The sequence below is a fragment of the Pongo abelii genome, chromosome 5 (genome assembly GCF_028885655.2).
Source record: "Pongo abelii isolate AG06213 chromosome 5, NHGRI_mPonAbe1-v2.0_pri, whole genome shotgun sequence".
NCBI lineage: Eukaryota > Metazoa > Chordata > Mammalia > Primates > Hominidae > Pongo > Pongo abelii.
This window is the reverse complement of record NC_071990.2, coordinates 168,893,870-168,906,109: the sequence shown is the minus strand read 5'-3', so window position 1 is coordinate 168,906,109 and position 12,240 is coordinate 168,893,870. Positions and strand designations below refer to the sequence as shown.

The 12,240-nt window shown below is 53.5% G+C and overlaps 1 long non-coding RNA gene across 1 annotated transcript; it reads right to left on the bottom strand.

Annotated features, from left to right (window-relative positions):
- Positions 1-2,851: 2,851 nt before the first annotated feature.
- On the bottom strand, positions 2,852-6,451 carry LOC134761585 (uncharacterized). The gene is made up of 2 exons (XR_010140399.1): positions 5,496-6,451; positions 2,852-4,918 (listed from the first exon to the last, which is right to left on the bottom strand). It is a non-coding gene; the product is annotated as an uncharacterized LOC134761585 (long non-coding RNA).
- Between the last annotated feature and the right edge of the window lie 5,789 nt (positions 6,452-12,240).

Genomic DNA, 12,240 nt, shown 5'->3' with positions numbered 1-12,240 from the left:
AGCTGGCATTGAGGAGTTGGTGGGGAGAACGGGGCGGGGCAGGGAGGTGAGCTGGCATTGAGGAGTTGGTGGGGAGAACGGGGCGGGGCAGGGAGATGAGGTGGCGTTGAGGAGTTGGTGGGGAGAACGGGGCGGGGCAGGGAGATGAGCTGGCATTGAGGAGTTGATGGGGAGAGCGGGTTGGGCCTTCAGGGTGGGTGGACGGTGGCAGCAATGACATCAGCAGGTAATGAGCGGGGCACGCAGCAGCGGTGGGTGGAGATGGTGGGGTGGCAGTGCAACTTGTGAACAGGAGTGGGCAGCATAGGAAAGGGGTTCAAGGCCTCAAGGAACATGCTAAGGTGCAGGAAGTGGAGAAGGAAGAAGCGTTGGCAAAACCTGCAGCAATCGCTTCGAGGCAGGGAACTGGTGGTCAGAGGACAGAGGGTGGGGAAAGAAGCCAGAGGACTCAGGCCTGAAAGCATGCAAAGCACGAAAAGGCAAACACAGCCCGGTGCTGGCGGGAACAAAGGCCCGCTGCAGACATTTAGAATTTGTCCCTCATGCTGCTGAGTGGGAGGACAGAGCGTGACTGCCGGCTGCGGGGCTGCAGGGCCATGGGTGTTCTGCTGGGGATGATGGGAAGGCAGTGGGAAAGGCCTGAAGAGACCCTGGGAGTCCTAGCTGGTTCCTGGATGGAAATTCTTTGACCAGTGTCTTATATGGCCTAAAGGGAAAAGTACAGGAGCTCCGGAGGGGTGAGTGCTCCACACACGGAGTTGTGTTCCGGAGGGGTGTGTATTCCCACACACAGAGTTGTGCTCTGGAAGGGAGTGTGCTCCCACACATGGAGTTGTGTTCTGGAGGGGTGTGTGCTCCATACACAGAGTTGTGCTATGCTTCCACAGCACGGGCAGCATGCGTGTGGGTGTGTGGTGGTATAATTCATGGCGTGGGAGATCTCCCAGGAGTGTGGTCCTCCTGCTGTTCCTGGCAACTCTTGCATTTCCCATTGGGTCTCACCTTTATTTCATTCATTGGTTCACTTGTTTATTCAGCAACTATTTGCAGAGTTCCTGCTCTGGGGGAGAAGCAGCGAGCCAGGGGTTGGGAATACCCGGGTGACAGGAGAAATGTGGTCCCTGCCGCTTCCTGCCTTTTGGAGCGGACACAGGCCTCCCATGGCTCTCGAAGGGGATCCACACAGTGCTGTGCGCACAGGGAGACCCGGCACCACCCGGCCCCATCCCTCTTCAGGGAGACCAAGGACCACCCAGCCCCCCATCCCTCTTCAGGGAGACCGAGGACCACCCACCCCCCCATCCCTCTTCAGGGAGACCGAGGACCACCCAGCCCCCCATCCCTCTTCAGGGAGACCGAGGACCACCCAGCCCCCCATCCCTCTTCAGGGAGGCCGAGGACCACCCAGCCCCCCATCCCTCTTCAGGTAAACCAGGTGCGACCCAGCTCCCCCATCCCTCTTCAGGCAGACCTGGCACTACCCGGCCCCTCCATCCCTCTTCAGGTAGGTCTGGTACCACCCAGCCCCATCCCTCTTCAGGGAGACCTAGTACCACCCAGCCCCCCCATCCCTCTTCAGGGAGACCCAGTACCACCCAGCCCCCCCATCCCTCTTCAAGGAGACCCGGTACCACCCAGCCCCATCCCTCTTCAGGTAGACCTGGTACCACCCAGCTCCCCCATCCCTCTTCAAGGATACCTGGTACCACCCAGCCCCCCCATCCCTCTTCAGGTAAACCGGGTACCACCCAGCTCCCCCATCCCTCTTCAAGGATACCCGGTACCACCCAGCCCCATCCCTCTTCAGGTAGACCTGGTACCACCCAGCCCCCCCATCCCTCTTCAGGGAGACCTGGTACCACCCAGCCCCCCCATCCCTCTTCAAGGATACCCGGTACCACCCAGCCCCATCCCTCTTCAGGGAGACCTAGTACCACCCAGCCCCCCCATCCCTCTTCAGGGAGACCCGGTACCACCCAGCCCCATCCCTCTTCAGGTAGACCTGATACCACCCAGCCCCATCCCTCTTCAGGTAGACCTGATATCACCCAGCCCCCCCATCCCTCTTCAGGCAGACCTGGCACCACCCAGCCCCTCCATCCCTCTTCAGGTAGGCCTGGTACCACCCAGCCCCATCCCTCTTCAGGGAGACCTAGTACCACCCAGCCCCCCCATCCCTCTTCAGGGAGACCCGGTACCACCCAGCCCCCCTATCCCTCTTCAGGCAGACCTGGCACCACCCAGCCCCATCCCTCTTCAGGGAGACCTAGTACCACCCAGCCCCCCCATCCCTCTTCAGGGAGACCCAGTACCACCCAGCCCCCCCATCCCTCTTCAGGCAGACCTGGCACCATCCAGCCCCATCCCTCTTCAGGGAGACCCGGTACCACCCAGCCCCATCCCTCTTCAGGTAGACCTAGTACCACCCAGCCCCCCCATCCCTCTTTAGGGAGACCTGGTACCACCCAGCTTCCTCGTTCCTCTTCTCTCTGCTTCTCTCTTCTATTTCATTTCTTGACCAGAGAATCTCCCCCCCCCCCAAACTGTCTCTGTGGCTTCCAGAGTGGAAAGAATGTAAATATCTCTCTACAACCCCCGAGCCTGCCGCCCCAAAGACTCTCAGGAGGTCAAGACCCCTGGATCTCCTTGCACCTCTGCTGTGGATTCCACGCAAGGCTTCGCAAACATGCTTTTATGTGCGTGTCCAGCAGCAGAAGCCGTGTGTGTGTGCAGGAGACAGGGAGCCCTTTCGCGCCTCCATGGAAACCCAGCTCACTTGGGCTGTGCTGGAGGCAGTGCCCCTCTCTGCTTGCTGCAGTAAAGGCTGTGAGCAAAAGGAGGGAGACTGAAGGCCAGTAAAATAGAATCATATTTACAGTGATACAAAGCCATGTGCCACACTTTCTACTCAGTGGTGGGAATGACAGCATAAGGGTTTAATGCCTACATCCAGTTAGGATCAGGCTGGAATTTGGGTGTTTGGCTCCCCATGTTTTAACTCACATTCCTTTAATTGGGTCATAGTCCTGCCCTCGCTGTCGTTTTTGCCAGCTGCATGGTTCCCTCTGAGCTGCAGAATCAGGTAGACCAGAAGACCCAGGTGATGCTGGTGTTTACCTTCATAGCTGGGAATTAGTTGGCAGCGGCTGCATGGCTCTGACATTCATTTCAAATATAACCTGCAAGGAGCAAGGAAGAGACTGCAAGCAACACACCTTTTTCACCCTCAAATTACATCCCAGCTGAGACGCTGCCTGGGATTTTCTCAGCATCCTTCTTGCCCCTCAGTAGGACATGCTGAGCTGTTCTGAGCCAATTTCACCTGTGTTGGGAGCTGTGGAGGGAAGTCACACGGAGCGGCGTCTTGTAGCTCATTTGCCTCACGGTGGCTCCTGCTGCCTTTCTCCTCTTCCCATGTGGCCAGTGGCTAGCCAGCCCCTGCTGTCAGCACTTCTGAGCTAAGATCTCTCTGACTCCACAGGAACTGGCAATGGGAATCCAAAAGTCACCATGGTGATGATTCACTTAGGAGTGTGCTGTGTTTCCTGATCCTGCAGCAGCCGTGGGCGCAGGCTGGGCAGCTGTGCTTCCACCCACTTTAAAGGTCCCCCAAAGCTGCCCACTGGCCAGTGTTCCTCCAGCGTGGGCCTTGGCCCACAGCATTGGCATCCCCTGGGAGCTGTTTAGAAATGCAAATGTCGGGTCCTGCGCAGTCTTGCTGCTCAGAGTCTGCATGTTCACAGGGCCCAGGAGGCTGCTGCACGCCGTGAAGTGTGGGGAGCCGGGTTGGGGTGGCCCACCCTGTGCACACAGCCAGGAGGTGCCATGGCCTGCACTGCCCCACCCCGACCTTCTGGCAGAAAGTCCAGGCTTTCCTTGCTCTACGCCGACTCCCACCATAGTCTTATCGAGATCTAATATGAGGAACCAACTCCATTCACAGCTGAGGGGCTGAATCAAAGCACTGGGGGCAGCAGTGGGGGGTGGGTGAGACCCTGTCTGGAAAATGGGACAGCGTTAGGGAGGAGTGAGTCCATGCAAGGAAGGCTTAGAAATGCGCCCACACATGTTGGGGTCTCAAAGGTTCAGCAGTGGTCACTCCCTGAGAAGCCCCGGCCAGGTCAGAGGTGCCAGGGCACAGGTCAGGAAGCAGCTGAACCCCTGCCTGCTAGCCAAGCTCCGGTTCTCACCCACTGCCTTGGTCACGCCCTCCTATCCGGAGTCCACTGGTATTCACATTCCTGGGTTGTGGCAGAGTTCCAGTTCGGATCTGACTGCCCATCGTTGTGGTGGGGAGAGAGCTGCTGAACAGCATGCGAGACCCCTTTGCAGAGGGGCACTGCTGCGCTGCCATGGCAAAGCCCGAACAAGAGGAGGAGACGAGGGTCACAGTGATAATGCCCCTTGGAGGGCAAGCTGGGGTGGGCCGAGGAAGGGGCCAGGGCAGAGCTTGAGGAATCTGCTGAAGGAATGGCCTGTTCAGGCTGACTCAGGTCGGCCCAGAACTCCCTTCACCACCCCAGGTCCTTTGAGATACAGAGGAGGCAAAGGAGAGAGCAGCTTTGCAGCCTGCAAGAGGTCTCCTGGACCAGGCTTGTCTAATTTGCAGCTCTAGGCTCCCGTTCACAGCCCTGCATGTCTCCATGCTGGTGAGGATGACACTAGCCCTGTGATAAACACATCCCATCATTTCACTAGCTTCACACTCTGGAAGTTTATTTCTTACTCATGTCCCTGTCCAGTGCTGTTGCTCCTGGTATTAGGCAGCACTCCGCATAATGAATCAGGAGCCGAGGCTCGTCAGTGCTCCATGGGGTGACTCAGGGTGCAAGGCTTCTTGTGTCCAGTGGCTCTGTCATCTCTTTTACCTTATTGCTGGGCTGCATCTTTTTTTGTGCCATGAACCCCTTCCAGTGGCCTGATGAATGGTCTCAGAATAAAATTTTTTAACACATAAAAGAAAGAATATAGGATAGCAAGGAATAGGATATGAAAACGTGTTTTGTACTGCCAGCAAAACACCAGTCCTGCCGAAGTTACTGTGCTTTTTTGCCTACACTCATAATTGATGGAAATACTAAATATGAGGTAAAAATAAAGATGCAATTGTTTTCCCATTGGAGGTCACAGGCCCCCGAATCTAACCCTGGGTTTAGAGCTCTAGCCAAGAGTCAGGGAGAAGAGTGTGGAGAAGGCACAGCCGCTTCCTAGTGCCTGTGCTGGGAAGGACACTGGTCCCTCCATGCCCCACTGGCCAGCACCAGTGACAGAGCCACATCTAGTGGGTGGGCCGTGAGAAAAGAAAAACTTCAGCTGAATTAAATTTAAAGGCATGTGATTGAGCAATGAACAATTTGCGAATCAGGCGGCCTTCTAAGCCAGAGTAGACTCAGAGACTCTGGCGCAGCCGCATGATGGAAGAACGTGCCCTGTGTGTTCACCCGGCGTTCTCCCCTCTGTGCGATTACGCAGCTTTTTCCCCAGTGTGTATCTACCTGGCGTTCTCTACCCTGTGTGATTGCCCAGCGTTCTCCCCTGTGTGTGTTCCCCTGGCGTTCTTCCCTCTGTGCATCCACCAGGCGGTCGCCCTTCTGTGTGTTCCCAAGGCGTTCTCTCCCCTATGCGTTCCCACGGCGGTCTCTTTACTCTGTGCGTTCCTCGGCATTCTTTCTCCTGTGTGCGTTCACCAGGGGTTCTCCTTTCTTTGTGTGTTCACATGGCATTCTCCACCCTGTGCGTTCGCTCTGCGTTCTCCCCTCTGTGCCTTCACCAGGCGTTCTCCCTTCTGTGTGTTCGCACTGCGTTCTCCCGTGTGTTCACGTGGCGTTCTCTCCCCTGTGCGTTCAAACCGCGTTCTCTTTACTGTGTGCGTTTCCCCGGCGTTCTCCCCGCGTGTGCGGGTTCACGTGGCGTTCTCCTTTCTTTGTGCGTTCACATGGCGTTTCCCCATTGTGCGTCCCTGTGACGTTCTTCCCCCTGTGTGTTCGCGCGGCGTTATTTCCCGCGTGTGTTAGGGCGGCGTTCTCCCCGCTGTCCGTTCAACTTACGTTCTTCTTGCTGAGCGTTCGCGTGCCGTTCTCCCCACTGCGTGCTCGCGCGGTTGTGTTTCCCGTGTGTGTTGGCGCAGCATTCTCCTCTCGGTGCGTTCACTTGGCGTTCTCCTTTGTGCGTTCACCAGGCGTTTTCCCCCTTGTGCGTTCACCCGGCATTCTCCTCCCTGTGTGTTCTCCCGGCGTTCTCTCCCCTGTGCGTTCCCACGGCCTTCACTTTACTGTGTGCTTTCCTCCTGCGTTCCTACCCCCCGTGTGCGTTCACCTGGTGTCCTCCCCCATGTGTGCGTTCATCAGACGTTCTTCCCTCTGTGTGTTCACCTGGCGTTCTCCCCTCTGTATGTTCACCCAGCGTTCTACTCTCCGTATGCGTTCATCCGGTGTTCTTCCCCACTGTGTGCGTTCCCCCGGCGTTCTCCCCACTGTGTGCGTTCCCCCGGCGTTCTCCCCACTGTGTGCGTTCCCCCGGCGTTCTCCCCACTGTGTGCGTTCCCCCGGCGTTCTCCCCACTGTGTGCGTTCCCCCGGCGTTCTCCCTCCTCTGTGCGTTCGCCCTGCGTTCTTCACTCTGTGCCTTCCACCTGGCGTTCTCCCCTCTGGGCGTTCATCCGGCGTTCTCCCCGCCGTACGCGTTCACCCAGCGTTCTACCACCTGTGTGCGTTCCCCCGGCGTTCTCCCCACTGTATATTTGACCACCGTTCTCCCCTGTGTGTGCGTTCACCGGGCGTTCTCCCCGCTGTGTATTCACCCGGCGTTCTCCCCACTTTGTGCGTTCACCCAACGTTCTCCCTGTGTGCGTTCACCAGGCGGTCTCCCCCCTGTGTGCGTTTACTTCCCTGTGTGCATTCACCAGGGGTTCTCCAACCTGTGTGCTTTCACCCGGCGTTCTCCCCTCTGTGTGCGTCCACCCGGAGTCCTCCCCCCTGTGTGCGTCCACCCGGCGTTCTCCCCTCTGTGTGCGTTCACCCGTCGTCCTCCCCTCTGCGCATTCACCCGGGGTCCTCCCCGCTGTGTGTGTTCACCCGGCGTTCTCCTGCCCCGTGTGCGTTCACTTACCTGTGTGCTTTCACCCGGCACTCTCCCCGCTGTGTGCGTTCACCCGGCGTCCTCCCCCGTGTGTGTTCACCTGGCGTTCTCCCCTCTGTGCGTTCACCTGGGGTTCTCTCCACACTGTGTGGGTTCCCCTGGTGTTCTCCCCTCTGTATGTTCACCCGCCGTTCTCCGCACTGTGCGTTCACCCAGTGTTCTCCCCACTCTGAGCGTTCACTCGGCGTTCTCCCCCCTGTGTGGGTTCATCCGGTCTATGCTGTTTCACCCAACGTTCTTCCCACTCTGTGGGTTCACCCGGCGTTCTCCCCTCTGTGTTCCTTCACATTCCTGTGTGCGTTCCTCTACACTCCTGTGTGCGTTCCTCCGGCGTTCTCCCCTCAATGTGCGTTCACCTGGCGTTCTCCTCTCTGTGCATTCACCTGGCGTTCTCCCGTCTGTGTGTTCACCTGGCGTTCTCCCCGCTGTGTGCGTTCACCCGGCGTTCTCCCCTCTATGTGCGTTCACCCCGCGTTCTCCCCTCTATGTGCGTTCACCTGACGTTCTCCCCTCTATGTGCGTTCACCTGACGTTCTCCCCTCTGTGTGTTCACATGGCGTTCTCCCCTCTGTGTGTTCACATGGCGTTCTCCCCGCTGTGTGCGTTCCCGTGGCATTGTTCCTGTGTGTGTTCACATGGCGTTCTCCCCTCTGTGTGCGTTCACCCGGCATTCTCCCCTCTATGTGCGTTCACCTGACGTTCTCCCCTCTGTGTGTTCACATGGCGTTCTCCCTGTTGTGTGCGTTCCTGTGGCATTGTTCCTGTGTGTGTTCACCTGGCATTCTCCCCCATGTGTGCTCAAATTTCTCTGTTCTCATTAGGACACCAATCATTGGCTTAGGGCCCACCCATGTGCAGTATTCCTTTATCTTGCTAAATCTGAAAGATCCTATTTCCAAATAAGGTAACATGTACAGGTGTGGCATGGTCCTGAGTTTGGGTGTTAGAGCACTTACTCAATGCCAGTGTTTGTCGTTCCTGTCTGTGTTTGGGGGTGTCTGAGTGCTAACACCACATTTTATCTCCTACCAGTGAGCCTCACAAGCCCAAGGCTTTAAAAAGACAGAGGTGTATTGCCCTAAGGATGCTTTAACTCTGCTTCAATTGCCCATTTTTTCCCTCCAAGCAGAGGCCATCCTTTTAGAAATAAATGAGTGATAATGATGCAAATGGAAGAATGTTGTCGATATTGTGCTTTCTTTTCTTATACAGCAGGCAGGCCTTCAGCAGACACTTTTTAATTTTATTTATTTATTTATTTTGCAGTTGCAAGATTTAATAGTGAAAACAGAGCTCCCATACAAAGGGAGGGGACCCAAGGAGGGTAGCCGTTGCTGGCTGGAATGCCTGGGTTTATATCCTGATCATTGTCCCTCCTGCTGTGCTCTCAGGCAATCGATGATTGGCTATTTCTTTACCTCATGTTTTTGCATAATTAGCATTTTAGTGAGCTCTACTGTCTGATTGGTCAGGTGTGAGCTAAGTTGCAAGCCCCGTGTTTAAAGTGGAAGCTGTCACCTTCCCAGCTAGGCTTAGGGATTCTTAGTCAGCCTAGGAAATCCAGCTAGTCCTGTCTCTCAGTCCCCCCTCTCAACAGGAAAACCCAAGTGCTGTTGGGGAGGTTGGCCGACGACCGCTGTAACTGCTTCCTGCTGAACTGGGGCATAGTAGGGGTTGTGCAGTTGAGATTTCCTCGGGAGGGGTGCCTTTGATGTCATTAACATCAGAGCATGGGCTAGCAGGCCGGTCCAGGGGTCCATGGTAGATCTTAGTCATGGACTGCATCTGAGGCTCCATTTGAAGAACGACTTGTAGTTTTACAGCTTTGATTCTGGAAGAGACAAACTTAACAAGGAGGTTAAAGATACAGGCATTGAAATGAATGGCCTGCAGTGTAGGGGATTATTTCTTTGGCACAGTTTGCAGGCCCTGACTATCTGCTTGATAGTTTTGAAAAGGTCTGGTCCGGTAAATAATGATTTGGCCATCTGATTGGTGTTATCAATGCCTAAGTGAAAGGTTAGGTGAAGGGTTTTAAGTAATTTCACTGGTTAGCTGCAGGCAAAAGTATTTTTCCTTCTTCGGTGGCTAGCCATCCTGAGGGGAGGAAACTATGTCCTCTTGAGGCTCCCCATTCTATTTCTTCTTCTGAGTACTGGGGCTTGGTTTCCTGGAGGGGATTATGCCATACTAGGGGTCCTTCTATAAGCATTTCTAATGGAGTGTCCTGCCTTGTGGCTCTTTTGGCTTTAATATCTGCTTGGTGGTTCCCTTCTATTTCCTTTTCCTTTCTTTTCTGATGACCCCGGCAGTGTAAGACTGCCACCTCTTTAGGTTTCTGTACAGCCAATAATAACCTCCTAATGGCTTCCTGATGTTTGATAGGTCTTCCCTCAGAAGTTAGGAATTCCCTTTCTCTCCATATTGCTGTGTGGGCATGGAGGACTAGGTAAGCATACTTAGAGTCTGTATATATATTTACCCTTTTTCCTTCTCCCAATTCTAGTGCCCAAGTGAGGGCTATTAGTTCTGCCAGCTGAGCACTAGTTCTTGGAGTGAGGGGATTACTTTCAAGTATTCCATTATCACTGACCACTGCATAGCCTGCTTTTCAAAGTCCTTTTTCTACAAAGGAACTTCCATCAGTATACAAGTTGAGGTCAGGATCAGACAAGGGAACCTCTAAAAGGTCCCCTCGAGCAGCATAGGTTTGAGGAATTACTTGTTGACAGTTATGTTCTATCTTTTCTTCATTGTCTGGAAGAAATGTGGCTGGGTTAACAGTACTGGCCCTTCAAGTAATAGAGCCTGATATTTAAGTAAACAGTTGTCTGACAGCCACAAGTCTCCTTTAGCAGTGAGTATGCCATTCACATCATGAGATGTCCATACAGTAAGATCTCTTCTCTGTATTATTTTAACTGCTTCAGACACTAATAATGCTACTGCCGCCACTACCCATAAACAATGAGGCCAACCCTTTGCCACTACATCAATTTCCTCATTCAGGTATGCCATGGGTTGCAAGCTCATCCCTCAGACCTGTGTAAGGACTCCTAGAGCTATTCCTATTTTTTCTGTGACATATAAAGAAAAATCTTGCCCTGTTGGCAAGCTTAACACTGGGGCTTGGGTTAGGGCCTTCTTTAGGGCCTGGAAAGCCACTTCTGTTCAGGTGTCGATCTTACTAAATAGGTATTGGCTTTCTGAGTTTCCTTAATTAGTGTATATAATGGTCTGGCTATTTTGCTGTACCTGGGAATCTGTTTTCAGCAGAAACCTGTTATGCCAAGGAACCCTCTTAGTTGCTTTAGGGTTTTGGGATGAGGATAAGCCACTATAGGCTGGATATATCGCTTACTGAGGGCCCTGGTTCCTTTGGATAATTTTAGCCCTCAGTATTTAACCTGCTGTGAGCAGAGCTGAGCCTTTGGTTTGGAAACCTTGTAGCCACAGGTAGTGAGGAAATTTAAGAGTTCTTGGGTGGTTTGATGGCACAAGGTTTCTGAACAGGCAACTAAAAGTAAATCATCCATGTACCGAAGGACAAGAGTGTCCACATATGAGAATTGGCTCAAGTCTTGGGCTAATGCCTGGCCAAATAGATGGGGGCTATCCCTGAACTCTTGGGGTAAAACAGTCCAGGTGAATTGAGAGGTTGTGTTCGAAGGATCTTCAAAGGCAAACAAGAATTGAGAATCAGGATGTACAGGGATGCAGAAAAAGGAATCCTTAAGGTCCAGGACTGTAAACCACTCTGCTTCTTCTGGTATTTGGGAAAGCAGAGTATAAGGGTTAGGTACAGCTGGGTATAGAGGGACAATGGCCTCACTGATAATCCTGAGATCTTGCACTAACCTCCACTGTCTGTTGGGTTTCTGTACTCCTAAAATTGGAGTATTGCAGGGGCTATTGCATGGTTTTACTAGGCCTTGGGCTTTTATGTCCTTAACAATCTTTTGGAGTCCTTGTTGGGCCTCGGGTCTAAGGGAGTACTGCCTTTGGTAGGGAAAGGAGGCGGAATCCTTTAATTTAACTAGAACAGGACGGGCATTCTTTGCTCGTCCATATTGTTCTTCTGTTTCCCAGACTTCAGGATTAATTCCTTCCTCAAGCAGGGACAACAAATGAGTGTTCCTTCTCCTGTGTTCAGGTGTATAATGACCCCTGCTTTTGCTAGAATGTCTTTCGTTAACAAGGGAGTGGGGCTTTCAGGCATAATTGGAAAAGCATGTGAAAAGAGTAAAGTTCCCCAGTCACAACTTAGCGGCTGGGAGAAGTATCTAGTGACTGGCTGTCCTAGGACGCCTCAGAGAGTGACAGATCTGGAGGACAGTTGTCCAGGACAGGAGAGTAAGACTGAGAAGGCCACGCCAGTGTCCAGGAGACAGTTAACCTCCTGGCCCTCAATGGTCAAGCATACCCGGGGCTCTGTGAAGGTGATGGCATGGGCTGGCGCTTGCCCCAGCACCCTTGGTCATGCTGCTGGGTCATCTGGTGAATGGCTTCTGACTCAGAGGACCTTCGTCCCCTGGGGCAGTGGGCCTTCCAGTGATTCCCTTGACATAAGGGGCATGGACAAGGAGGCAGCTTGTTTCTGCTTGGACAATCTTTTTTAATGTGTCCTTGTAGACCGCACTGGAAGCAAGCCCTATTAGGCATTCGATGTGCTCAGCTTTTCCTTTTCCAGATCCTCCAAAGTCTGCTTGCCTGAGGGCCATGACTAAAGCAGTGGCCTTTTTAAATCCCGTTTGTCCCGTTCCGACTGCTCCTCCTGATCTCTATTATAAAAAACCGAGGTTGTCAAGTTCAATAGAGTGTCTAAGTTTTGCTCCGGGCCTAAGGTGGACTTTTGAAGTTTTTTTCTAATGTCCGCAGCTGACTGAGTGATAAACTTATCCTTTAAGATTAGTTGGTCTTCAATAGAGTCAGGTGACAGAGAGGTATGCTTCCTCAATGCCTCCCTTAGTCTCTCCAGAAAGGCAGTAGGATTTTCTTTCTTTCCCTGTGTTACAGTGGACTTCATTGAATAATTCACAGCCTTCTTCCTGGTTTTCCTTAGTCCTTCCAGCACGCAAGTTAGCAAATGTCTGCGGCACCAATC